The following is a 26302-nucleotide window of genomic DNA, read 5'->3' on the forward strand; positions in this document are numbered from 1 at the left end:
ATTAAAGTATTCAGGCAATTTGTGATTTGAAAAGGAGAAAAAATATTATTATATTATTATATTATATTTATATTGCTGTTTGAAGATCTGCTTTAAATCAGCCACAGCAGCCAGGGGTCTTTGAAGTAACATACAAGGCCGACACTGCCGATAGAGATGATTTGTCAAGTTTCAGGGGAGCTGACCTTCAGCATTGAACGGCATCGATTAGACAGAAGCAAGTGTGCACGCGCGCACACGCACGAGCGCCCAGCACGCCGAGCTTCCGATATGCATTCATGAGCGCTCGACTACAGCGCATGCACTCATGAATACATACCAAATCTCCCACACAAGGGTGCACACGCATGTATACATCACATGGGGCAGTGAGATATAAAAACAGAGCAGTGCTGCTCTGCATGAGGCCAAGATGAGCAGAGCAATCAAAGTGTGCGTGAGGGTCCCTCAAAAAATATATATATATTTTTAAAAAGTATATCCTTTGATTACTGCTGTTCAGCCAGTGCAAAATGAGATTAAGAACACAAGGGTCCAATGCTGCCACCTACACACACCATGGAGTAGTGCGCCTGGACACCCGCTGTAACGCATTTGCGCCGCCAGGTGACGCACTCCTGTCACTGACTCTCTCCCTCCCTCTCCCTCTCTCGGTCTCTCTCTCTCCTCTTTGGGATGCCGGAGTCTGACTGCAGCTCTCCTCTCATTCATGTTGAGCGCTGCTCTCGTGTGCGCACGGAACTGCAGAGCTGAGCTTTTGGAACCGTTGCTGCAGCTGCTGCTGCTGTTGCTGTGTGACCAGTCCCGGCGGGAATGGAAACATCTTCTGCTGCAACATCCTAAATCTATATTTACATTTTTTTTTAAAAAAGAAAGAAAAAGAAATGCCATGCAGCACGAATGCAGAGGACGGTTTGATCAGTAAGTACAGCCAAACTTTTCGTGGTTGATTGTCATCTCTCAACTCGTCTCGGAACCTTTTCTCCCTCTCTCTCTCTTTTTTGTCTTCTCCTACATCCGAAATGTTGGTGACATTTCTTCTCCCTCTCCGACCCTTCCTCTCCTTGTCGCCCTTCGTACCCCTCTTGCCGATGCCTCTCTCCCAACTTACACTCTAACCAGAGCACACATGGACCACTCAGTGCTGCGGGGGGTGATCGGGGTTTGTGTTTCTGTCATTTTTGCGCTTTGGAGGGGAAGCAGCCAAACGCACGCTGAGGTTGCACATGGACTATCTGAAGGTCTTTTCTTTTTCCTGCTTTTGGAGGAATTGCTCAATTTGTTGAAGGTGAAAGATTGCATTACTTCACTGGCGAGGAGCTGCTGCGGATTTTTTTTTCTTTCTTGGATGCAAAGTGGCAGCATGAATGAGGCAGTTATAGTGCAAAGATGCGCGGCGGTGTTTTATGTCCAGCATGTCACAGCTTTTAATGTTGCTGTGGTGCGTAGTGAGGACGGCAGGAGTCTGACAGGAACGCTGTCGCAATGTAATAGTGGTGCCGTTTAGAAGAGCGATCAGTCACCGAAACCTCTGCTGAGCACAACCGGCTCACCAGAAAATTATACCGGACTTTTTAAAGATATTTTTTTTTATTTTGTGGCCTGTTGTGATTTATCATGACGATTGTTTGCTGAAAACTTGTGATGTCGCTCAAGACACGAAATCAACTTGGAAACACGCGGAGAGTGCGCGTGCACGCTTGCATGCATGCAAGGTCTCATATGTTTGGTTGTTGTGTATGCGCCTAGACGCAAAATGTAAATGTTTGACCTATGAATCCGAGAGCTCGTGGGTGTTGTTTGCTTCCACGGCTGTGTGTGTGTTTGTGAGATATGAGTGGACTTGCAGATTTTGTGTTCCTGTGTGTTTGTCCCATACCCTCCCACATATAAAAATATATATCCAGGCGGGCACACACGCACGCCCATAGCGTCATCATTTTTGGAGGCACGTCAAACCTGCTCTGACAGTTTTGTGTCACCTTATGAATTTTTGACTTGAAATGCGTAGGTGAGGCAGACAGGCTGATTTTGAGAGACTTACGGGCATCAAGCCACCAGTTTGCCTGCCAAGCACACAGAAAACGGAGGGGGGGGGGGGGGGGATATATCTCTTTAGTGTGTGTGTGTGTGTGTGTGTGTGTGTGTGTGTGTGTGTGTGTGTGTGTGTGTGTGTGTGTGTGAGAGAGAGAGAGATGTGAGCCTTCTCTGCATATTCCATCCTCATCTCCCTCCCTCTATCTCTACTTTTCTCTCTCAAGGGTAAACTTGTGAGCATGAGCGTGAGATGAAGGGAAATAGAAAGAGAGAGAGACCCCCTTTCTTAAGTGTGTGTCTGTGTGTCATGTTGCGCCTGTGCTGGGACCCGTCGATAAAGCAGGAAACCCTGAGCATCACTTCCACTCCGGGGCCGAGGCGTGACATCCAATGTGACTAAGTGACTGGGGAAAATATTAGTTCCTGGTTGCACCCAGAGAAACGCAGTGGGGTTTTTGTTGTTCTTGTGCTTTTTTTTTTTCAAAGTTTTTTAGGCCAAAATGAGTCACAATCAGACTCCGGCGACAGCGGTGCTGGATGTGCTTTGAGGTGCTTGCAACCTAATTACCTAGTTTATTCTTGGAGTCTTTTATTATTAAATTGTTCATAGAGGGTATGATATTCTCTCCCCCTGCTCATTATGCATCCTGTTCTACCTACAATAGACGTTCTGTGGGTAAGCAGTGTTGTAGTCGCATCGAATTGGACTTCTAGGATTTCTCATGTGGCTTTTTAAAAACAACTCCATACTCTGTTGGATTAAAAAAAAACTTGTCAAAAGTTAGGGCGACATTTAATTAACACTTTCTTTGTGGGTGTTGTGTCACACGTGCCTGTAAGCAGGTACTTTTCTGGCATTTTAACCTCTTTTATTTAACCCTAAAACTGTAATATACTAAAGCTTTGGACTCATTTTTGAAATTGCAGTATCCCTTTGAGGTTAATTAACTGAAATTAATCAAAGTAATTAAGTAATTACCGCATAGTACTTTTTAATAAGGGGTATTTCGATGAGCAGCCTCATTTTGGGTTGGTGGATGCGACTTAATTATGTAAGCCTCTGCTTTTTTTGGCGCTTCCTTGACATTGAATCACTATAAGCATCTTAGACGCCTGCCTGTAGTTCGGAGATGGTTTTGTTTGGGTGAAAGCAGCAGCCACCGCAGGGAATCTGTGTGTGTAGGAGGGTCAGGTAGTGGTGGTGTGGCAGAAGGGCTGCTGGAGCCCTGTCTTTACTCTCAACCCTCAGATCCCGGCTGAGATGAGAGCCGCAGACAATCGACAGTGCACCCTGCGGTCCGTACCTCGAGTGCTTTTAACAAATAAGGCCAGGAGGAGAGGGGGGCGAGCAGAGCTGCAATAAAGCAGACTGATAAAGCAGTCTGAACTCAGTCGGTGTGAGAAACACTCACAGGAAGGGTGGGCTATGGTAACGTGTCCGTATGATGCAATGAAAATGACATTTAGCCGACGGTTTGTTTTTTTATTTTATTCCTGTCGCCTTTAGAGATCTCCATTTAAATACTGTATGTGCAGCTCCGGTGGGAGCCGAATTGCCGACCCAGCGGTGTTAGAGCTGCGCGCTCTCTCCTGTTGAGCTGCTGATGACTAGACTGCCAAGAAAAGTGATATTGTGTGTCAGAATACCAGTCTGAATGCAACAAACAACACATTTTTTTCCTTCCACTGCTTGAAAGGCAGTTTGTCTCCCTAGTTTAGCTTATGCATGTGGCTCGGATAACTCAGTGACAGACTAGAGCGCCAAATACGGTTTATCAGAGCAACATTCCCACCAGGTCACATACTTGATTACAACCAAAAACAGTCAGCCGACGATGGGATTTTCCCTCCGCTTGCTGCCTATACTTAGCTGTCAGTCGTTCCAATAAGGAGATCTGTTTTTAAAATCAAATCAAATCAAAAGTGATTTGATTTGATTTAAAATAATAACTTTACTGTTTTGTTATATGTGAGCCCAGATAACCAAGTGTAGGACACCTTCAGAGTGGTGGAGTTCAGTGGTTCCACTGAAAACCTCTCGATCAGATCAGAGCAGCGTGGCTGTGCGAAGAACGGGTCGTGGTTGCCCATCTGTCAGTCACTGTTTCAAAGAAAGAGGATTGAATGATCTAAGAATGAGAGGAACATTAAAAAAAGGAGCTTTCATCGTTTATGTTTAGCCACAGCTTTATGATTAGTGCTCATTAATATGAAGCATTTAGTAAGAATTTAAGAATGTATTTTTCCTTTTTTTAACGATCAGCCACTGACAAAGTGTTTACAGCACCCAATTTTAGGCTGAACAACAACAACAAAAAAATCAGACCTGGGAAGGATGCAAGAAGAAACGATTGGAGCAAAAGAGAGAGAGATGGAGAGAAGCGATGGGGCTTTTAAGTTCCCCGCATCTTTTTGATGCAGCCTCTGCGCTGAAAGGCCATGGCAGATCAAACGGGGCAGGCAGATTGAAGTAGTTCCTCTTGTAAGGGGGAAGAGACGCTCCGACGCCGTGCAGATGCGACCGCGAGACGGAGGTGGGAGCCATTTTCGCACGCTGCGTAATTGGAAGCGCTCGCTTCCCCAGTTGAAAATAAGACTTGCAAAGGAGCTTTTTGATTATCGTTAGCATCGGCGTTTGGAATTTTCAAGCGAGACGAGCGGCAAGTGGGTGGGTGGGTGGACGGGGGGGGGGGGGGGGGGGGTATTTCCTATCCGGGTGAGCGCGAGGATAATTCTGCCGCTGTTTTGTCAGCAATTAAAAGAATTTCAGCATCCCAATTTCTTGTGCTGCTGCTGCTCCAGACCACGCAGCTTGTATTTGTTGTCCCAAATGGCCAATTTCTGCCTTATGTTCCGTGCTGTCTGAACAGTTGAGGCAGCAAAATAATCTCTCTCTCTCTCTCTCTCTCTCTGTGTGTGTGTGTGTCTTTGTGAGCGTGTGCACGACCCCTATCTCCATGTGCAGCCAAACAAAATCCCTGAACTTCCTGTTCTTATGCAGCATCAATCCAATCAGCATATCCCCATGTTTCCCATACTCGGAAAAGTGTGTCTGGGAAATACACACACACGCACACTTGAATATCCTCCCTTAACCCTCCTTTCTCTCCTTGTATATATTTAGTGCTGGGCCAAGGTCAAAGTTGGAGTGCTTCATTCTTGCTTTTTCCGTACATGGCTTTCAGATGCAGATCTGTCTTCTGTTATCTGTAATCCTGGTTAGACTTTCCCTGGGCTATGGGGACGTGTGGGAGGAAGGTACAGCAGGGAAATGATAAAAAGGAGCAGAGGAAAAAAAGGATGACAGAAGGAAGGATAAGGCGGCTACAAATCTGTGACTTTTTGGGCATTGCACCTTGAATATTTAATTTTAACAGACATCAGTATGAGGACTTGATGCGCTATAAAAGGTTCCACTGTGATTAAAAAAAGAAGAGAGAGACTAGATGGAAGGGGTTTCCGAGTGATAGGTTTGTCTTATTCATCTGAAATCAACCCCCCCCCTCCCCCCCGCCAGCAATAGGTGAGCTTTAGTGATAAAGTACTCCTTTTCTTTGCCAGAGTGGGAGGAAACTGTACTATATGAAAGTCGAAACTCACAATCCACACAGCGTGACATAAAATAAATATCCAAAAAACAGATACAACACCTTTCTCTACATGGAGCTCTTGCTCGGTGTTTATGAAGCAGTTTAAATTTTGCTCTTGAGCTTTATCGCGTCCTTTGGAGAGAGAAGAGAACGTAGGTGACATCAGAGAGAATCAGTAACAGCGGGCAGGGACCGATTTCGTTTTTTAAGTTGCTATAGTGGCACCATGAAAGTGTTTGTTGAAAAAGGAGAGAAAAAAAAGCTCACAAGAATGGGCTTTAGGGGGGCTCGCTGATGTGTGCAGAGGTGAGCGGATAGGTGAAAACGGTAATTTACAGTGTGCTCGGCTAGTGCTCGGTGAAGGGGTGTGGGGAGGGGGGAGTAAGCGGGTATAAGAGGCCGGAGAAATTAGAATGTTGTTGAGGTGAGGAGGTCGGATGCAAAGGTAACGGCGGGTGTTACACTTCTCTCTGTCTTGCTTTCAGACAATTTTCAGGTAAAGCACTTCACAGTTGCAGAGAGGAAATTGAAAACAATAAAGTGGGTTTCAAGCAGAGCACCGGGAAATGAGGAAGTAGCCACAAGGCCCCGAAGAATCTTTCAAATTAGGCAAGTTGTTTTTGTTCCTTCATATATCATGCTGTCTGAAGATGAACAAGTATGTCTGGCAGCTTTTCAACTCGGTATGTAATCTAATGGAGCGAACTCTCAAAACACACTGAATCATAGCTGGTGGCACACTCTCTTCTGCCCCCCTTAAAAAAATATATATATATGTACACACACACACACACGCACACACACACACACACACACACACACACACACACGTGTGTGTGTGTGTATATATATATATATATATATCAGGGAAAGAAGAAGAGTAATTGCAGAGGGGGGAACAACAGAGCATCAGCAGAGTAGAGTCTTGGAGAAAAAAAAACGCAGATGAGTTTTAAAGAAAGTGAGAAAAAAATTGAATAAGAAACCGGAGGGCAGTGAGGCAAAGACAGAGTGACTGCATTCCTGACAGCGTGTCTCAAATTCTGAGACTCTAAGAAGAAGGAGGAGGAGGGGATGGATAGAAAGTCACTGAGGTTGAAATCATGCAGCCCTAATTCAGGTTTTCCTTGAAGTGATTAGGAATTCAAAGGCATCAGGAGAGAAGGGAAACGTCACAAAGAAAGAGCTGAGAGAAGACACAGCAACGAGGGGCCAATTCCAGTGTGGCCCCTTTGCACTTTAACTGTGAAGGGTCTGCCACATTTAAGTGCTGTTCCAAGCTAAACAGCCTCTAGTGGCAGTGGGTTAGAAGGCCTTCAGGCTTATGGACCGCAATCTATCAAGTGCAACACCTTATTTTGTGTCTGATATGAAATTTCATTTGATTTCAAGATTCAAGGTTTAATCAATTTTTGTTCATGATCAGGAATTTTATTGCCCAAATAAAACTGAATGGTACAGTCCGTCTTTTTTTGAGTTTATATATTAGAAGAAAGTTGTTGAGGGTTTTTCTGTAATATTGTAGGGTCTTCAAATATCATATATGTTGTCAGTTGGCGTTATATAACGTCAACTAAATTGAAGTAAAAAAGTATATTGAACTCATAAATATACACAGGCTAGTGTGTAATTTCACCTCCAAAACAAATGAATACATCCACTCAAGGCTTTAACACACAAACATTTCCCCAAGCATGTTATTTATTATCCATATTGTTGCAATTACTTAATGTCAGCAGATTAGACATGAAGCCCTCTAAGCAACGAAGCTGGTTAGAAGCTAACATTATGCTAGCTAATGTTAGCTTTGAGTTAAAAAGTAATACTTTCCCTGTGACGAACAGTTTGATAAAATTCTCACATTTTGTGAGAGTTTATTCGCTAAGTGTCTGAGTTCAACGACGTTAGAGCCACTCCACATTTCAAAGAAAGTTTCATTAACGCTAGCTAACAGAGGCTAACAGCAGCGCTTACCAACAGAACAGTTCAGGATACAATAACTCACTCAAGTATCACTGTTACTGGACAGAAGTGAGTTTCACTGACTGATCAACTCATATTGGACTCCTTTCACAAAGTTTTACGGCTTCTTCCAGAGTAAATAAACATGTACATGGAAATGATATTAGGCTTCCATCTGTATCTAAGCTTTTAAGATTCAAGTGTGACATCATACGGAGTTACACTCTTCCAGGATTGGGAGCATGCAGCCCAAAGGTTGGAACAGGTCCAGAGTGACATGGGTGACTCATTTGAGAAATCACGTTTTTCCGTCTCTGGCGATTTGGATCACAAGACTTATTGTCGTAAGTCAGTATCCGTCTGCTGATCACTTTCTTGTGATGGCCTCATGCTTCTTTACTCGAGTGCAGCTTCAGAAGATTTTAAGTTAGAACACAACATTTAGAAATTTCTCTACTTAACCAACAAACAGACTACAGGGAGTGCAGAATTATTAGGCAAATGAGTATTTTGTCCACATCATCCTCTTCATGCATGTTGTCTTACTCCAAGCTGTATAGGCTCGAAAGCCTACTACCAATTAAGCATATTAGGTGATGTGCATCTCTGTAATGAGAAGGGGTGTGGTCTAATGACATCAACACCCTATATCAGGTGTGCATAATTATTAGGCAACTTCCTTTCCTTTGGCAAAATGGGTCAAAAGAAGGACTTGACAGGCTCAGAAAAGTCAAAAATAGTGAGATATCTTGCAGAGGGATGCAGCAGTCTCAAGATTGCAAAGCTTCTGAAGCGTGATCATCGAACAATCAAGCGTTTCATTCAAAATAGTCAACAGGGTCGCAAGAAGCGTGTGGAAAAACCAAGGCGCAAAATAACTGCCCGTGAACTGAGAAAAGTCAAGCGTGCAGCTGCCAAGATTAGAGATGGACCGATCTGATATTACGTATCGGTATCGGTCCGATACTGACCTAAATTACTGGATCGGATATCGGAGAAAAATAAAAAATGTAATCCGATCCATTAAATATCACGAAAGCACCTCACAAAACTTGCAATACGCCGTAACTCACCTCAGAACGTTAGCACGTTGGAGCAGTATGCATCACGCGATAGAGCGGCTGTGGCATGCGGGACCTGTCGGTGCTCTGGATAACATTTGGAGCTTCGCTAGCAACCCGGCATTTCATCTCCGACAAAGTTATCCCCGAGAGAAGTAAAGCAAGTGTGTAAGTCCATCTCTGAATGTTTGTAAAGCATTCCCACGTTAAGCTTAACAAACGATATATGGAGCGACTGCCTCTTCTTGCTGCTACTTCAATCATGAAACTGCTTAACGATCAGCTGATCGGCTTTTCTGTCGTGAGTCCGTGTCTCTAGTTTGCTTTTGGCCCACTTTGCACCAGAAAGAGGAAACCAGCGGCTGAACAACAGAAGCACGTTTAAGCTTGATAAGCTGTTGTTAGAATGTATTTAATATTACTTTCTACTCGAGGATCTTTTTCTATGTAGCTGACGCTGGTAACTGTGCAGGGGCGGATCTAGCAAAGTTTAGCCAGGGGGGCCGGTAGGGCATGAACAGGGAAAAGGGGGCACAAAGACATACTTTTCTTTCTTATTCTCATTTAAAATGTCAAGCTTTTAATAAATAATTATCTGACACCCAAAGTTTTAATTTGATGCAAAATGAATAGAAGTCAATTACTGTATATAGTAACTATTAAGTCTAATATATATACCCTAGTAAGCTATAGTACTTTTTCCTTTGGGAAGGTACCATCTGTGCAGTCTGCAATTCTGTTGAAGAAAGATGTTGAATCTATTTAATATTTCTTGAAAAATAATTGATTTCTGTGCATTTTTTTCACACTGCATCAAATTAAGGTTGATTACGTCGATTAAGCATCATGAGGTGGAGCGTGAGGGGTAGTTCCCTATTTTTTATTTATTTATTTTTGTTGTTGCTGGGAGTTGGAACCCTATTAGTTAGGTTGCTTAATATTTACGCTAAGTACTCTTTAAAATACCAGAATAGGGAGGATGGTGTAGGTCTAAGTTTATTAGATTGATCAGTATTGCTGAACTATGAAACATTTTTTTTGCATACAGGTATAACAGAATAGCTTTAGTGTAGTTGTTGTTTTAAACTTGAGTATGAACTTATACAAAATGCAGCAAGATATTTAAAAAACAGTTTTGTTGATTAAAAAACACTATATCGGATTCATATCGGTATCGGCAGATATCCAAATTTATATCGGTATCGGTATCGGACATAAAAAAGTGGTATCGTGCCATCTCTAGCCAAGATGCCACTTGCCACCAGTTTGGCCATATTTCAGAGCTGCAACATCACTGGAGTGCCCAAAAGCACAAGGTGTGCAATACTCAGAAACATGGCCAAGGTAAGAAAGGCTGAAAGACAACCACCACTGAACAAGACACACAAGCTGAAACGTCAAGACTGGGCCAAGAAATATCTCAAGACTGGTTTTTCTAAGGTTTTATGGACTGATGAAATGAGAGTGAGTCTTGATGGGCCAGATGGATGGGCCCGTGGCTGGATTGGTAAAGGGCAGAGAGCTCCAGTCCGACTCAGACGCCAGCAAGGTGGAGGTGGAGTACTGGTTTGGGCTGGTATCATCAAAGATGAGCTTGTGGGGCCTTTTCGGGTTGAGGATGGAGTCAAGCTCAACTCCCAGTCCTACTGCCAGTTTCTGGAAGACACCTTCTTCAAGCAGTGGTACAGGAAGAAGTCTGCATCCTTCAAGAAAAACATGATTTTCATGCAGGACAATGCTCCATCACACGCGTCCAAGTACTCCACAGCGTGGCTGGCAAGAAAGGGTATAAAAGAAGAAAAACTAATGACATGGCCTCCTTGTTCACCTGATCTGAACCCCATTGAGAACCTGTGGTCCATCATCAAATGTGAGATTTACAAGGAGGGAAAACAGTACACCTCTCTGAACAGTGTCTGGGAGGCTGTGGTTGCTGCTGCACGCAATGTTGATGGTGAACAGATCAAAACACTGACAGAATCCATGGATGGCAGGCTTTTGAGTGTCCTTGCAAAGAAAGGTGGCTATATTGGTTGCTGATTTGTTTTTGTTTTGTTTTTGAATGTCAGAAATGTATATTTGTGAATGTGGAGATGTTATATTGGTTTCACTGGTAAAAATAAATAATTGAAATGGGTATATATTTGTTTTTTGTTAAGTTGCCTAATAATTATGCACAGTAATAGTCACCTGCACACACAGATATCCCCCTAAAATAGCTAAAACTAAAAACAAACTAAAAACTACTTCCAAAAACATTCAGCTTTGATATTAATGAGTTTTTTGGGTTCATTGAGAACATGGTTGTTGTTCAATAATAAAATTATTCCTCAAAAATACAACTTGCCTAATAATTCTGCACTCCCTGTATAATGGGTGCGGAATATGTTCAGCAGCAACTCTCAAAAGCCTCGTTCGGACAAGATCGCTTCCTACAAGAATGCGAGCTAATCAGGGAGTGATGGTACGTTTGTCCGAGCCTACAGCTGGATGTAGTGCTACATGGGATTTGATGAGGAGGTGAAGCTGTGAATGTACAGAGGTGTTTAGAAGTCAGTAATATTTCATCTGAGTTGGTCTTTTTGTGGCATTTGATTTGGACGAGCCTCAAACAACCTGTCAAGCATGAAGAAATAATGACGTTCACATAAAAAAGTGGGGTAGTGGCATGAGTCTTAATTAGTTTTTCCCACACAACTACACTGTATTTGAAGATGGAAGAGCAAACAAAAATAATTCCATATATAGACCTAATTTGTGACTAAATCTGATGGAGGGATAATCGCCCGGCCTCTCCAGTAACTTCCTCATTCCATGAGCAGACTTCAACTCCACCATATTGGAGTTGGATTTGGTTGCATCAGTTGTCCCTTTTCTGCTCTGTAGCCTGTCTTTGTGAGCTCACTCTACTGGCAGCAGGCACTCTACCTGCTGCAGGTTGTAGCTGGAGTGCCTTTACAGCTCTCAGTGAATAACCAAGCAGAAGAGGGACAAACATCGCCAGCTGCTGTTTAAGATGGAGGGATTGGGGTCTGTCAGATTGTAGATCGAGGAACTCCTATAGGGAAACACTTGACGGTAAGGACTGGATGTAGCGAGCTTTCAAAATAAGAGGGAGGATATTGCCCAGCGGTAACTCATTTGTGTTGCTGTGTCAGACAGTTGAAAAAATACAACAAAATACGCTTGGAAGACTGTCAACATACCTGGGCAGCCTGTCCAAGTATAGTCTATGTGTGAAAAACACGGTTATTGTGACTACTCGCTGATGCAGCTACAGTTTGAGGAATATTTTCAGACAGCCACTTTTTCCTGGCAATTTATGGCATTGATTTTGCCAGATGATTTGAAGTGTTAAGTTGTATTTGTATCCTAAACGGTTCCAAAAACAGTGTACGGTAACATCATTTTTATCACAAGTCACGAAGAAAGAAAAGAATAAATAAAGACTGAAAAAGAGTGTTTGAGTGTTTATTACGCAGCCAACAAAACCAATTTAGCAGCTGGAGGAGAACATAAGGTAAACAGACATAGTCATCGAGAGGGATCCTGGCAGCTCCCCCTTGGCTTTGCTGTGAGGAAATGACAGGAATGACAGCAGAAATGCTGAGTCAGCGAGTGCAATGACACTCCCCGAATCATCACACACATGGCTGTTTGTGCACGCTCAGACACACACATCTCATTTTGTTGAGTGCTCGGTCAAACAGAAACCTGAATGCGTGAGGGAGGGGTGGCTGTATTGTCGTGTGAGTGTGTGTGTGATGAGAAACAGGATCAGAGAACCATTTGCAATGCGCGCCGTCATCTGTCTCTCATCTTGAGAAAAGTGTAACTTCCAGGTTCAGCATTTTTCCTCAAGGCCATCCCAGCAAACGTCCTTGTTTCTTTTATGTATCATCTATAGGCTCATATATATCTTGTTGTTTGACTGCTTTTGAATTTGAAATGTTTAATTGACTCTGAGCCCAAGTGGTGCAATGAAATTCAATTGATCTCAGGTTTACTACTGGGCCCGTCAACTCGAGTGGGCATTTATCTGGGCTGAACTCAGAGAGGAAGGAGAAGTACATTAAACACGCCAAAATGTAACCACCTTGGCTTTAGTTGTGATAGATTAACTTCTTCCTTGGTTTGAGAAGTGAACTTTCCCCTCTCGGTTTAAGCCTCTTTGGGTTCTGCCAATCCAACTCGGCTTTCTTTCTTCCATTTGCCTTAAAAGCAGTCCTGGCAGCTAGAAATCACCCGGAATTCTGTCGCAAAGACGGATATGGTTTATAAGACACAGAAACAGTGCAGTATTGATAGTAAATGCCTCCTCTCAACCACAAACAAAAAAATAGGAGGTGATACTGCGTGGGTCAAAAAACATCTTGAAATCCATTTAAGGCACCTTGAATTTTCCTGTTTGAAACTGGCGTCTCCGCGGCCATTGAGTATGCTGCTTTTATAGGGTGGTGATGCATGGGAAACCATTTTAAGGTGGTGCAGACGGGCAATTTAGCTTTTAACAGATGCAGGGGGGTGCAAATGGACGGAAATTGGAGAGAAAGTGTTGAGTTCGGTGGAAGCAGCAGTGACACAACCACAGGAGAAGCTTTTGTCTAGCGAGATGAATTTACTCAATAACCTCTGCCTAATGGGGTTGTCTGTTATTTTCTGTTTTTGTGCCTATCTCTATTCCTCTCTCCTTTCTCCACAGCTGAAGTATTGTGCGCTCTTATTTCGTGTGTTATTCTCACCCCCTCTGTCTCTTTATCCTCTGTCTGCGTGGCGCTGTCTTTCTTTTCATTCAGGAGGCTCACATTGCCTTCTAAAAGCCCAGAGAATTCTTAAGTATTAGCTATTATTTCAAGCCTTTTCATGTTTCTCATCACACAGCCGCAGGTGCTTTTGTCCACTTTTCCGTTTATGCAGATCAGAGTTGCTCTTACCGCCAGCTACAATCTAATTTTACTGTGTGAAGGTATATTGGTATCAAAAAGCCCAAACTCATTGTTCATCACATCAGAGAGCCAAGTGTTTTGAAATCAAGGCGCTATATTGTGTTATAGGCTCATTTTGGGGTTGCTGGTAGATAGGAATCTAAAGTCACATCAGACTCGTACACGTCTTGTTTGGATTTCACTTTTAAAACATTTTTTTTTTGCAAATCCTACAGCCTTGTCTCTACATGCTTGTCAAACTTTCTGAGACTTGCTTTCATGTAGTCTTGGCCTTTGGTCTTGTGTGAGTAGCCTTGACTTTTGTAGCCACACCAGCATCACAGCTCTGGAGATGGTTATGTCAGCCTGCCTGTCTATTACTTATCCACACTGGGCAAAAAAACAGAAATGAATGGACCAAATGGCATTCATTCTTGCTGCATAAATTTTCATAAAAACTTGAGTGATCTCTAAGTTTTCCTCTAGCAACACTGTGAGGTTGTCACTTGCGGTTTTGCTATAAAATTTGGAGCAGACATTCAGATTCCCCTTAAAGATGGCTAGTTGGTCCAAAACTGATTACATACAAGCGTCTGACACTCTAAAGCAGTTGACATTGATTTGATGCCTTCTAAACATTAACATGTATGCAGTCTCGCTATTCTTTAAGTTCTCGAGTAACATCTGCACTGTTCTGCAGTGTTATTTGCAGAACAGTGCAGATGTTCTGCAATTAAGACATACTAACAAATCACAACAATAGTTGCCTTGAGGCACTTTATATTGTGAGGTAAAGACTCTACAATAATACTGAGATGACACTCTATGGGCAAGCAATTGGCAACAGTGGGGAGGAAAAACTCCCTTTTAATAGGAAGAAACCTCCAGCAGAGTCAGGCTCAGGGAAGGACAGCCATTGGCTGCGAATGGTTGATTAATGATTAAATGCCGAGTGGTGTTAAACACATAGAGAGTGAAAAGACTTCTGCAGTGTTATGTACAAGTGCAGGTAATGTCTCATTTTTTCATTGTACTTTTTTATTGTTTCACAAGAAAGCGTCCTCGTTTTAGGCAGTTGGATTCATGTGCAAACACATGGCAAGATTTCATACCTCTGGTTATTTATGCAATGTTGAGTGAGTTCTGACTCATGGCTTCGTGACTTGGTGTATCGCCCATTTGGACTTTGGACACCCAGTCTATTTTCTGACAAAATCTCTTGATTATCTTTGTGCCCTAATCCTATAGGATGTGTAGCATAAAACATGGATCTCAAAAATCCTAAATCTTAACAAATAAACAGTTTTAATAGACCTCTAAATGTCTTTTTCACTTCCATATAACTAAAAGCAGTTGACAGTGATATGTTGTTATCAGCTGTTCCACCAAATTTAATGGTTGGATTGCTTAAAAGGTAAAACAAAAGGTACAGAAATTGGCAAATGAACCCATCCTGATCTTGGTTGCTGTTGCTCAAAAAGCATAAAAGACATCATGTAGCTAACTTTAATGCAGCATTGTTCACTTAAATATATCACACATCCTACTGGCAAATCTGGGATGTGCTGTTCAGCCTGTTTTGTTCTGGGATTCTTGGGGTCTCACTGCTCTTCTTTCTGCCTCAAACTTTCCATTTATGCTCATAATACTGCAAGAAGGTGTCCTCATCTTCCTGACTTATGCTTCCCACATATGCATACGGAGAGGCAGGTAGGTCCCCAAAGAGAGCCATTCTGCCAAATATATATTACTGCTAATGGAAATAGCAGTCTTTTTTAATATAGTGGTCTTGAATTAAATACTGCCAGCATAAGTCATCTCAGGGCACTTCATATGGTACGGCTGAGACCACAGAGTGTTATAGAGAGAGAAACCCACCAGTTTCCTTTGAGCAAGCACTTGGGGTGGGGTTTAGTGATTTGTAATCTTAACCTCCTTTTTTGTTCTTTGCTTTGGCCGCCCATTACATTCCAGATGAACTGTCACACTTTTTAAATTGAATTCGTTAAATTTGAGATACCCCGAAGACACTGCTCAAAGCGTGTTTGTGCCACCCTTCTTATGACGGCAGTTCTTCTTCCCTTCAGCCTCCTCATCTGTTTTTTTAATATAGATGCCGTGTAAGATGTTTTATTCCTCCCTCCTCTCTCTGACTAGTACTGTTGGTTTTAGAGATCTCAGCAGACTGAATAGAGGAGGCTTTGCTGCAGGCGGCTCCTTCTCCCTAATGAGAGAAATGGAGCCGTTCGCTGCAAACGTGCACATCTGTGTTCGGCGCGCACGTGTGTGTTCGTACCAGCGCCTGCCTGTGTGTAGGCAGTCGGAGCAGCTGAGTGTTTATGTATGTGGTTTTGTGAAATTGCTCGTGTGAAATATTATGTGTGTGTTTGAGTCAGCGTGTTTCTGTGTGTAGCTGTGGGGTTTGTTTTTGAGTGTTTTGTGTGCGTGTGTGTTTCATGCCTCACGTCTCCACACACTGTTTCAAATTCTTTCCTCTTGTGAAACTGAGGAAACTGAACAGTTTATGTGGCTGTTGAACACAACATTTCATTTTCCCACTGTGTGCTGATGTAGTTGACTGGCTTCCCTGTGTGCTCCTGGAGGAATTCAGCTCCATGTTTCTTCCTCTCACTTTGTGTATAACGGCAACTGTGTGTGTCTTGTGTGTACAGTTTATGATTAGCAGAGTTCTTGGATTTCTGTCTTTTTCTTTTAAACCAATCATAAATATTTAGGTAATGAGCCTCAAAATGTCATTCAGTGATTGTTGTAATTAACTCAAGAATCATTTATACTAATTGTTAAAAACTATGAAAAATGCCCTTTACTGCCTTAGGTGAGTCTTTGCTTTTTGATTCACTGATGCCAAGTAGTCTGTTTTTATCTGATGCATTCCCATAAAAGAAAATCCTTAAAATTTACCTTCACATTATGTTATTGGAGATAGCTACCAAGCTAACAATGAGAAGGCAAATCAAGGAAAACGCTGAATCCTCAACTGCTACAATGAGACTCCCAAAAGGTTGATTCTGTTCATCTGGACGTAGCGTTTTGTGGGAGAAACGTTTCGTCACTCATCCAAGTGACTTCTTCAGTCTCAGCTGACTGCAGGTTTCCCCAACCTTATAAACAGTACATTTGCACTGTGACTGAAACCAGCCCACTGAATAAACAATCGACTGTGAGGTCATTTCCTTGATCATTAACATACAAATCGATTGAGCATGCATCAAGACTGCTATAATGAGACGATCCGGTCATTGTCCTCTAGAGAGGAATTCTGCTGGAGTGGTCCACTTGTATTGGTATTTACCAAGTTGATTTCTGTGATCACCTTTATCCTATGATAAAATATTTCTGTCATGATGGGAGCGGTGCCTTGGGTTTGAGGAATGGTGTTCCGTTAATCCAGTAGAGCTCCAGCGTCTTGGAAAATCAATTCCACTGAACACTGGAGCTGTTCTGGTGGGACATCATACTGACTCCTCACCTTATTAAGACACTTAAGGGCTCGTTACATCTGCATTTGTTGCCTTTGAGAACAGTAGCACACTCCAAAATTGTTGTTGTGGCCGGGCTGAAGATACAACTGTTTTTTTCTACCATTCGATCCTTTCGTCTTCAACCCCCCGAATCCCAGCTGGTCACGACAAATGGCTGCCCCTCCCTGAGCCTGTTTCTGCCAGAGGTTTCTTTGTCCTGTTTAAATGGTTTTTCCTTCCTACAGTCGCCAATTGCATGCTGCTGAGAAAATATTTGTTTTTGATTGAAATTCCGGATTTTTACAATCTCCTGCAACAGTGCAAACACTTAGCTGCCCCTGACTGGAAGAACCCCCTCTTGTTGCCGGTCTGCTCTGGGATGTTAAAGTGAAACCAGCATATTTGCAGGTTATCTGAAGACTTTCAAAACGTATTTCTGAAAACATTTGAAGTGAGAAATAAGTCAAGAACCTTTAAATTGGTTTTTATTTTGGATCAGTGTTCTTATAATTTTTTTTAGAAGTTTCCAGTTGCCTCATGTCAAGGCTGATGCCCCTGATTCACATAGGGAAAGCCTAGACTTAAACTGTATGCAAATAAGAAGGAGGCAACACGATGCTTGGGCTCTTGAAACCCAACACACCGAAGAGAAAACAAAGGTGAACTGCAATTTGAGGCTTAAGTAAATGTGATGGAAATACTAATTACAATAAAACAGAAGCACATAAGAACTAAACTGGTTAAAAAATAATTTTAAGTCACTGCAGTTTTTTGTTGAACAGCTTTAAACGTAGAACCAAAAGTATCTGGAAAACCTAAAAAGAAAAGAAGCTTTTATGTGAGGTATAGCTGAAATCAATCACACCTGTTCACGTCACTGCATGTCAGCACCCAGTGCTGTATGACTGCAGTATATCACCATGCTCTTCATGTCACTGTCACCGTGTGTGATGAGTGTGTTCCACACGTGCCTCATGTTTTGCCACAGCAGTTGAGAGGATTACTCTTGAGGCTACACAGAGAGAAAATACAACACAAAAAAAAGCATGAAAGAGTGTGAATTGACCATAAAGTGCTGCCGCTCTGAAGGGATTAGAAGGGGTTAAACTGCAGGGTGTGATAAAGACTAGCAGACAAACTGCTGCTGTGCACACGTGTGCGTGTGTTTGTGAGAGAGATGTACAAATACCATGACCTACTGGAACCACATTGTCATTCTTGAAGAAGTGGATTTTTGTGCGTTTATGCTACTGGATATGTGTGTGTTTTTCAAGGAGTGTGTGTATGTAAGCGTGACACCCCAGAGACACCCCAATTACCACACCGAAAAAATATATAGAGAAGAAGCAAGATGTGTTTGTGTTCATGAGGGAGCGCTCGCGAGACAGGGAGAGTGAGGAATTGTTGCAAGTGTGCCGTTTAAGAGTGACTTAGTGGCTGTTAGGAGTGTAGCATGCAGCAGGAAGACTGTGCAAAGCCTCAGTTCATCATGACAAATGCAAACACTAGCACCGTGGCAGTCAAGTTTTGTTTGTTACCTTGGAAAGCTGAAAAAATAAAACACCCTCTTATCGTAAATTACAGGCTTGGATTCGTACATGTCCTATTGATGGATTTTTTTTATCAGCTTAAAATAGGTTGCCTTTTTAAACATCATTATACCACTGGCAAATTAGCTGTGGTGGCTTATTACGTTGTTCCTAAAAACAACAGAAACAGATGGTTTCCTCAGTCTCATGCTGTTGACGCGTTCCTTAATTAAAACCACGTTCCCCACACATCTTGTTGTTTTGTTGTATGGAAAAGGGTATATTTTTCCTTTGAGGGCATTCCTCAGTGCTCATTAACAACCACCAGAGCCCTCTGAATAATGCTTTCTTTATATTACAGGTTCACGCTAAGTCCAACAAATTTGATTATTTTAACTCTGAGAAGTAATGCCCCCTGACCTCTCTCGCTCTTGCTATGTTGGCACAGATGCTACTAAATACTACAATACCCATGAGCCTCACTGTTTATCACTTTTAAGAAGTCAGTCGAAAAGGATTTGGGGTGATCATTATGAATTCTGCAGCATGGCTCCAGAATTCATCTAAAATTATTGATGACTTTAGTACGGTGGCCCTGAGAGGTCAAACGCACTGCAACACTGCAATCTGCAGGTGGGCCACCGTACTTTAGGCTAATATTAGCCTTCACGCATGAGTCGACTTGCCTCCTTGCTATGGCGTTAGCTTGGGCCATTCTCTCTGATTGACCCCAGTGTGTGACTCAGGTTGTCTTGTGTTGGAGTGTCTGTTTCCTTGTGCGTTTTCGGGTTTCCCTTGAAGTGTTTCATGTCAGTTGATTTCCTGTTGTAGAGTTTTGTGTCTTGGATTTCTGCATCAGCCTGATTAAAGGTTTGTTTTCTGTTAGCTCAGTCTGCCTTTGGAGTTTGGGTCATCTGAAATTCATGATGCTGCTTGTGTTTCAAACTGTGCATGCCCCTGGAATGAGCAAAGTCTTTCACTCGAATTAACTTTGGACACAAGCAACAGACCTAAATATACAATTATAAGCTACTGTGTAAGTTGTTTAAATACAGAAAAATCCTTCAAATCCTCCAAACGCTAAATTGCACTGCTTATGTGCAACTTTCTTCTGTCTGTGTATTGGACTCCACATTATGTAGCAAATAAAACCCTGCTCGATTTGCACGTAAGATGCTCAACCTTTGTAACAAAGATCCCAATGCAGTGGTCTTAGGAATAAAAGGAGTACACAATATAGAGTATTACATGGTCCCCCTCCCCCCCCCTCCCCCCATATTGCCGACACGCTCCTGCAGACATGACATATTCGAGCTGGCTTAAGATCAGACGAGCTCCGCAGTTATTACAAATTCCTAACAGTCCCCAGGCAATACTAGTCCTGTGTGGCTACAGGGTTCTGGGAGGTCTCCGACCATTTGCACCACTAAATACAATTTGTGTAATTTTGCACCTCTACACAAACTTTCAGCTTTAATTAAGTTGGTTTACAAAAACTGTTTACATTAATATCATTAGTGATTACTATTCCATTAAGCGCGTAGGAATTGAAGTCTTTTTTTCTCTCCTTTTTTATACACTTCCTTTATTTTCACAGGCTCAAAATTAATTGGAAAGTTGACCATTTTGGAGTTGTATGGGTTGTTCTGTCACTATTGCAAGACATTGAGCATTATTCTCTGTATATTGTTCACATATTTTTGGGGCTTGATTCGAGGGGGATTTCACCACTAACAGCTTGCACAACTGTGCGGCAATCATACTTTCAAACATCTCATTCTTGCTTTCTTTTCGCTCTGCTTTCCCATCTTGCCCGTGTTTGGCGGCCCCTGTTTGGCTTCTGGAAATGATTACGTACCAGACAGACCAATCAGATAAGGCCCCTACAGTGACTGCATAAGGTCATGGTTTAGGGTGAGATGTCACATTCCTCCCCTCTCTGATTAGATCCACTCTTCACACTGTTACACTGTAAACTGTCACAGCTGCGGGACTGCATTTGCACCAAAATCAAGCCCTTGCCTTACTACATCGTAATTGTTTCAAGAGGATACTTGGGTGATGTCATACTTGCAGACAACTCACTTCACAGGCAACTTTTGCATGATGTGCATTGTCACTGTTGCACACAGGGAGACAAGAGGGGCTGTGAATTGGAATTTGTTTTATGTGCAGCTGTTGTACTGAAATCCATTTTCCATTGCCAAAGTCAACCAAACCAAGTTGTGCCAGGCTAAGCTTGAACATGGCTAATGGAGCCATGGATTTTTATGTGTTTGTCCTGGTTCAGTGTTTCTGGCACTACATGCTTGGAGTCTCTGCACATTTTTTCCACATTTTGTAGGCTGGAAAAAGAGGCTACAGGGCCAGAGCAAGGGCTTTATACTACTGCACACACACATTTCTGTTCAAGCCCTGTGACCTGGGTTGACCTCTTCTCGTTGACACTTGCCCATCTGCACATGTGCCAGCTTCAGTCAGTTTTCAATACACAGTTTCAGTTACATCTCATTCAAAAATCAGCACAAAATCATTGGAGCAGCCTGATTGTTGACATTTGTGTGTTGATTAGGGCTTTACATTTATTGTTGCTGATGTTTTGTTTGTGCGAAATGTGTGCCTGCTGGCAAAAGACGATGTCAGCTACAATGATACGGTGAAGGGGGATTACTACTCAAATGCAGCGAGTATATCAACTCAAACATCTGGTTCCCTCTGAGTGTGAGTGAGCTGTAGACCTGAGTGTTACCCCACTCCAGAGGTCCTTCAGGGAAATGAATGGGGCTAATGCACAGAGAGGGGCTGACACAGCCAGATTAACAGATTTTTATCACCACAAATGGAACTTGTTTCGCTATCTGTAGAGCCTTCCTTTTTCACATAGTCACACAGGCATAATTAGTATGCTTCACATGAACGGCCCTTGTTTTCCCCCCTCTTTTCACAGTCTCTTGCTGTGTAAGGAGAGAGCTTTTTGGGCAGATGCTTCTGGTTTTAGTGTAGTGCATCTTTTTCAGCAAAATAAAAGTCACGGATACCTGGCTAAATTAACCAATGAAACACAACCAGGAGACTCATTATGTAAAAAAAAGTTTGTTAACTTTTCTGAAAATGTTTTAGTCATTCTTTAAAATGAGATTCCTATCCAAACATTTCATAATACTGATTATTCCAGAAATCTCTGTATGTCCATCCATCTGTTCTTTGCCTATCTTGAGAACTGTTCAAACTTGGTGGGCTTATTTTGGGGGACATGAGTAAGTGGATACAATGCCCAGTTTGATGCAGTTTGGAAAAGCAGCTCACATATTATTCAATTACATTTTATTTGTGTAGCCCCAAATTGCTTTATATTGTATATGTGTTTCCCTGTAGATTGACTGCTGCCTGCTCCACTCTGTGTGTAGTGCAGGGGCATGCATATACACACAAAGGTATGCTTGTTTGGCTGTCTCTGCAACCACATTGATTGACATCAGTGTGTCTCTTAAACCCTCAGTGCAACGTGCACATTTGCTCTAAAATACTTGCAAAGATTGTCGGATAAGTGTACAGAATCGTTTTTATGATTTTATCTCATTTAATTTACCTTTTTGTCTTCGCTTTCCCATTAAAAATGTTTGCATGAGCAGTTCTTCAGAAAGCAGTAAGCCACAATCTGGCCCCTCAGCATGCCATGTTTTGGACTGTCTATACAAACTAATAGTAATTTTAATAATAATCAGGATTGCATTTTTTAATGAATGAGTTCTGAACTAATGCTGCACAATGTTTTACTTATTTATGTGCTCACATTTTGCATAGGCATATTTCTGCTTCCTGTTACATCTACATTTCCTTCTCTTCTTTCTTTTATTTTCATGCATTTTTATGACAGGACTGTTTTTGGGTTGAAGCTGAGCCATTCATCTAGCATTAAAAAAATGTGCAAGTGAATGTGTTAAAAACGTCTTACTGCTTTGTGATGGAAATGTTCAAAAAAGCGTATGGGGCCAGGCAAAAACAAATAAACAAATTGAGCCTGTGAGACGATAGCTGGTCATTGCCAAATTACAGCAACTGAAAAAAAAATGTTTCATGAATTGACTGAAAATGTTCCAAAGCCCTTGAAATTTGGGATGTGAGGCTTTTTGACGGAAGTTATCACTTCTCTAACACTGGCACCGGTAACGGATATATGTTCTCAAAACTGGAATATGGCCTCTCACTCTGTGCCAAGAAATCCTGGCAAATAAAACCAATGCTTGTTTCCAGATTGGTGGTTTCAGTAGCACAAACATATGGCAAAGGCAAAGTTGTCCTAAAGAAGAAACGGTCCAACTGAATCATTCAGCTGACTGTAAGTTATACCTAATTTGGAAGCTAAAGTGTTACAGGCAGACATCTAGTTTAAAAATGTTATTATAGTCAAAGTATCTTTGGCCAAAATGTGGAACCCTGAGTTGCACCTGATGTGAACAACTCTGTGGAGTTATGGCTGTAATTTGAACTTGGAAGGTCTACAGTAACTGCTCCTTGTACTTTTTAAAGTTGGCCTACCTCAGTTTTAGCTCGTCTTTAGTGTGAATGGCTGTATGTGCTAAAATAAGCTTGACCCTGAGTGGTGGAAGACTCAGGTCGGGATGTTGTCTGTGTTGTCGTTTTTCAACACCTGCGAGACTCATCAGAAGATACCAAATGTACCAAATGACCAAATATCACCAAATGCCATCCCCGCTTTTTCACCACATGGTGACATCCAGACAACATTGGTTGATAAACCAAGAAAACTTCAGGTAGCGCAGATCCCAAAAACGTCCCTTAACTACAGGTTTTGCATATTCATAAGAAGATATCTAATTATAGAGAATTAGGTATCTCTTTAAGAGTTCCAAGAACAACTTGTTTTAGTGGACTCTAACCTCATGAACTCCTCTGTTAAAACCGTCTCTCAGTGCCTCAGGGAGTCGTCCTTTCCAGGTTAAGAGTAGGTGGCATGTTTACAGTATTGGATTGCTCCCTTGGAGGAGGTCCACCGAGACACAATCCCTTCAGTCTCTGTCCCCCACCCTCCTCCTTCTTCCCTGTCTCTCTCCCATCAAGGCCTTTTTCATGATCTCACGCCCTCTCTGACCCTAAGGCCCAGGGGAGTCCTCTCCGCATGCCTGAAGGAAAAACAGTTTAACAGCAGTATTGCGAGGACGCTAGCTGTAACATAGCCTGACTGAATATTTATACAGCAGCAGCAGGTCGCTTTCTGTGGATGGATGATAAGAGCAACCCTGTCATTTTGCTGCTGAACACTATTTTCATTTTCCCAATGTGCTCCTGGCAGGAGCCGTACCAACTGGTCAACATTAACAGTGCCTAGGGTGTGTGTGTTTTTTCCACACTGACCCTCTTTATCGGTACTTTCAAAAAGCTAGAATTACTTTGGAAAAAGCCTTTTAGAAAGTTTGCCTTGACTCTCCTTTCTGCTTTCTGTCTTTATTATGTTGTCTCATGTGCACTTATCACTGTGTTAACTGCTTAAAGAAGAAAGCTTGTTATTATTATAATTGCTTAAAGAAGGGCAAGCAACAGTGACAACAGTCTGTACCTTATAATTTGACTGAAAGTGTTTTTTGGGGGGGAGTTGCGCGTGCTAGAATGATGTTTTCCGCACTTAAAGAAAAAGCAAATCGAAGGTGAGTTCCAGTACATCGCTGCTTTCAACGAGGACAGCTAACATATGTGGTTGATTATTTATGAACCCCTATGGGCTTGTGTCTGCCAGAATCTACGCCGCACTGCTGCACCAATCTAAAATATGGCTTAAAGGTTAACAGGAGCAAGTCATGAATATCTATAGCTGAGTTACAGAAGTGCAACAAGCTGCTGGACGGCCTCCAGGTCCTCTAGATAAACATGCAGTCAGAGCATGGCGCGAAGGCTTTGGGTTAAGACAACAACAACTTCAGATTGTGGTGAGAAATCTAATTTGTGGCAGGGGAGCTTGAACTACATTTGTGAGACTGTGTAAAGGCCATGTGCTGCTACGATTAGGATGAGGATTTCTTTATAGTCATAGTGTTATCTGCAGTCTGGACAGTTTTTTAATGCCCAGTTATTTGATTATTTGCTTGAAATTCTAATCTACGTTCTAAATTCAGTGATTCGCACAGATTTAGATTCTATTCGTGGTGGGCGAGAGGCACGTGCTCACTTGCAGTTGTGTCCATTTGCATATGTATTTCCCTTTAGATGGCGTAAAGAAAGAGGGTTTCAACCACTGCAAACATGCTTCCTTGCAGTACTCTGAAATCCTGTGTAGGTCATGCTGTGCATCAGTTGAATATTGATTGGTTGACAAGTGGGCCAGAACAGGAAAGCGAGGGGTAGCGGTGTTCACCAGGAATGGAAGAAGCAAGAAAGAAAGTATGCTATGACTGCCGTTCTTGGCAGTGGGCAAAAGCAGTAAAAGTATCCCACACACCAGTTGTACCACATACTTTGTCCACTGCCTCCTTCAACAACAGATTCTCTCTGCAGGTAGATGGGCTGTCCACACAGTCACAGCAGACTGCCAGCATGCTGCCACTGTGGAACCATAATTGTTGAATAATATGGAAAATTAATTAATTAATTATTAACAAATGAATAGCTGGAAAAAAATCATCTACTTCTCTGTGCCTAATACTGCCAAGAAACATGCAACAGTTGTACTTGTTCTGCTTTGCAACTTGTGGAGGCTTGGACTAGCAGCAGGTAAACCAGTTCCTCACATGCCTGCAGGTTTATGTTACAGTAGAGTGGATCTCCTGAGCAGTAGGACAACCTTTGCCAGGTGGAGTCCAAGATGGTTTATGTTCACATCTCAGACTCTACAGAAAACGTGAGACGAGGTTGCAACCACTGAACTCACAAAATTGTTGCATGTCAGATAATAAATGGTAATTTAACAAATGACTTCTGACGTCTAACTGAGCAGCAATTAATATACCTAATTTCACAAGCCTGTGTGTAGACATGCTGTCTCTCACCCCAAACCAATTGCCCCTCCTCTCTCTGGTTCTGCTGGAGGTTTCTTCCTGTTAAAAGGGAGTTTTTCCTTGCCACTGTCACCAAGTGCTTGCTGCTAGGGGGTCGTCTGATTGTTGGGATTTTTCTTATTATTTTTACTTTAATATTTATAATATTAAGAGCCTTGAGACGAGCCGTGAGATGAGTTGTGATTTGGCGTTATATAAAGAAAAATTAAATTAAATTGAGGTGACGTTAATTTAATTTAATTAATTTAAACATGCTATTGAGCATTTTATAGAATATGATTAGTGTCTTACAAAAATGACAAACGAACTTTAAAAAGAAAGACCCAAAGGGAAAGTACTGCTGGACTGCTATGTATGATCGGGCTGCCAAAGTTCAAATGTGTTGCAAGAGTAACAAATTCCAAGAGTCATTTTTAAATTCTTCATTTACCTTTTTGTTTCTTTTTTGCTTTTAGCCCTTTTTGTTTGTCTGTATACTTTAATGAGGCAAATGGATACACATCATCTACAGTTGTAAGTGTAAAAACCTCCAGCTATAAATCTTGGACTGCTCATGACCTAGGTTTGAATATCTTCTCTGTCATTTGTTTCACTGTCCCAGTCATCAGACAGCAGTAATATCCACAATGATACTTTATTTACTCTTTATAGGAAAATGATTCTTCTACTTAACCGCAGAAAGGTCAGAGGTGAAGTTCAGCTACAG

General features: G+C 42.1%; 1 protein-coding gene across 1 annotated transcript in view; it reads left to right on the forward strand.

Annotated features, from left to right (window-relative positions):
- Positions 1-711: 711 nt before the first annotated feature.
- LOC146550494 (plexin-A1-like) overlaps positions 712-26302 on the forward strand; it is a 304153-nt gene continuing 278562 nt past the window's right edge. The window contains exon 1 of the mRNA XM_085259673.1: positions 712-921. The gene's annotated coding sequence lies outside the window, so the exon portion shown is untranslated. The remainder of the gene's footprint in view (positions 922-26302) is intronic.

This window comes from Mchenga conophoros, linkage group LG20 (assembly GCF_057382185.1).
Source record: "Mchenga conophoros isolate Kocher_MC1m ecotype Shallow Benthic linkage group LG20, M_conophoros_male_GT1.1, whole genome shotgun sequence".
NCBI classification, from domain to species: Eukaryota; Metazoa; Chordata; class Actinopteri; order Cichliformes; family Cichlidae; genus Mchenga; species Mchenga conophoros.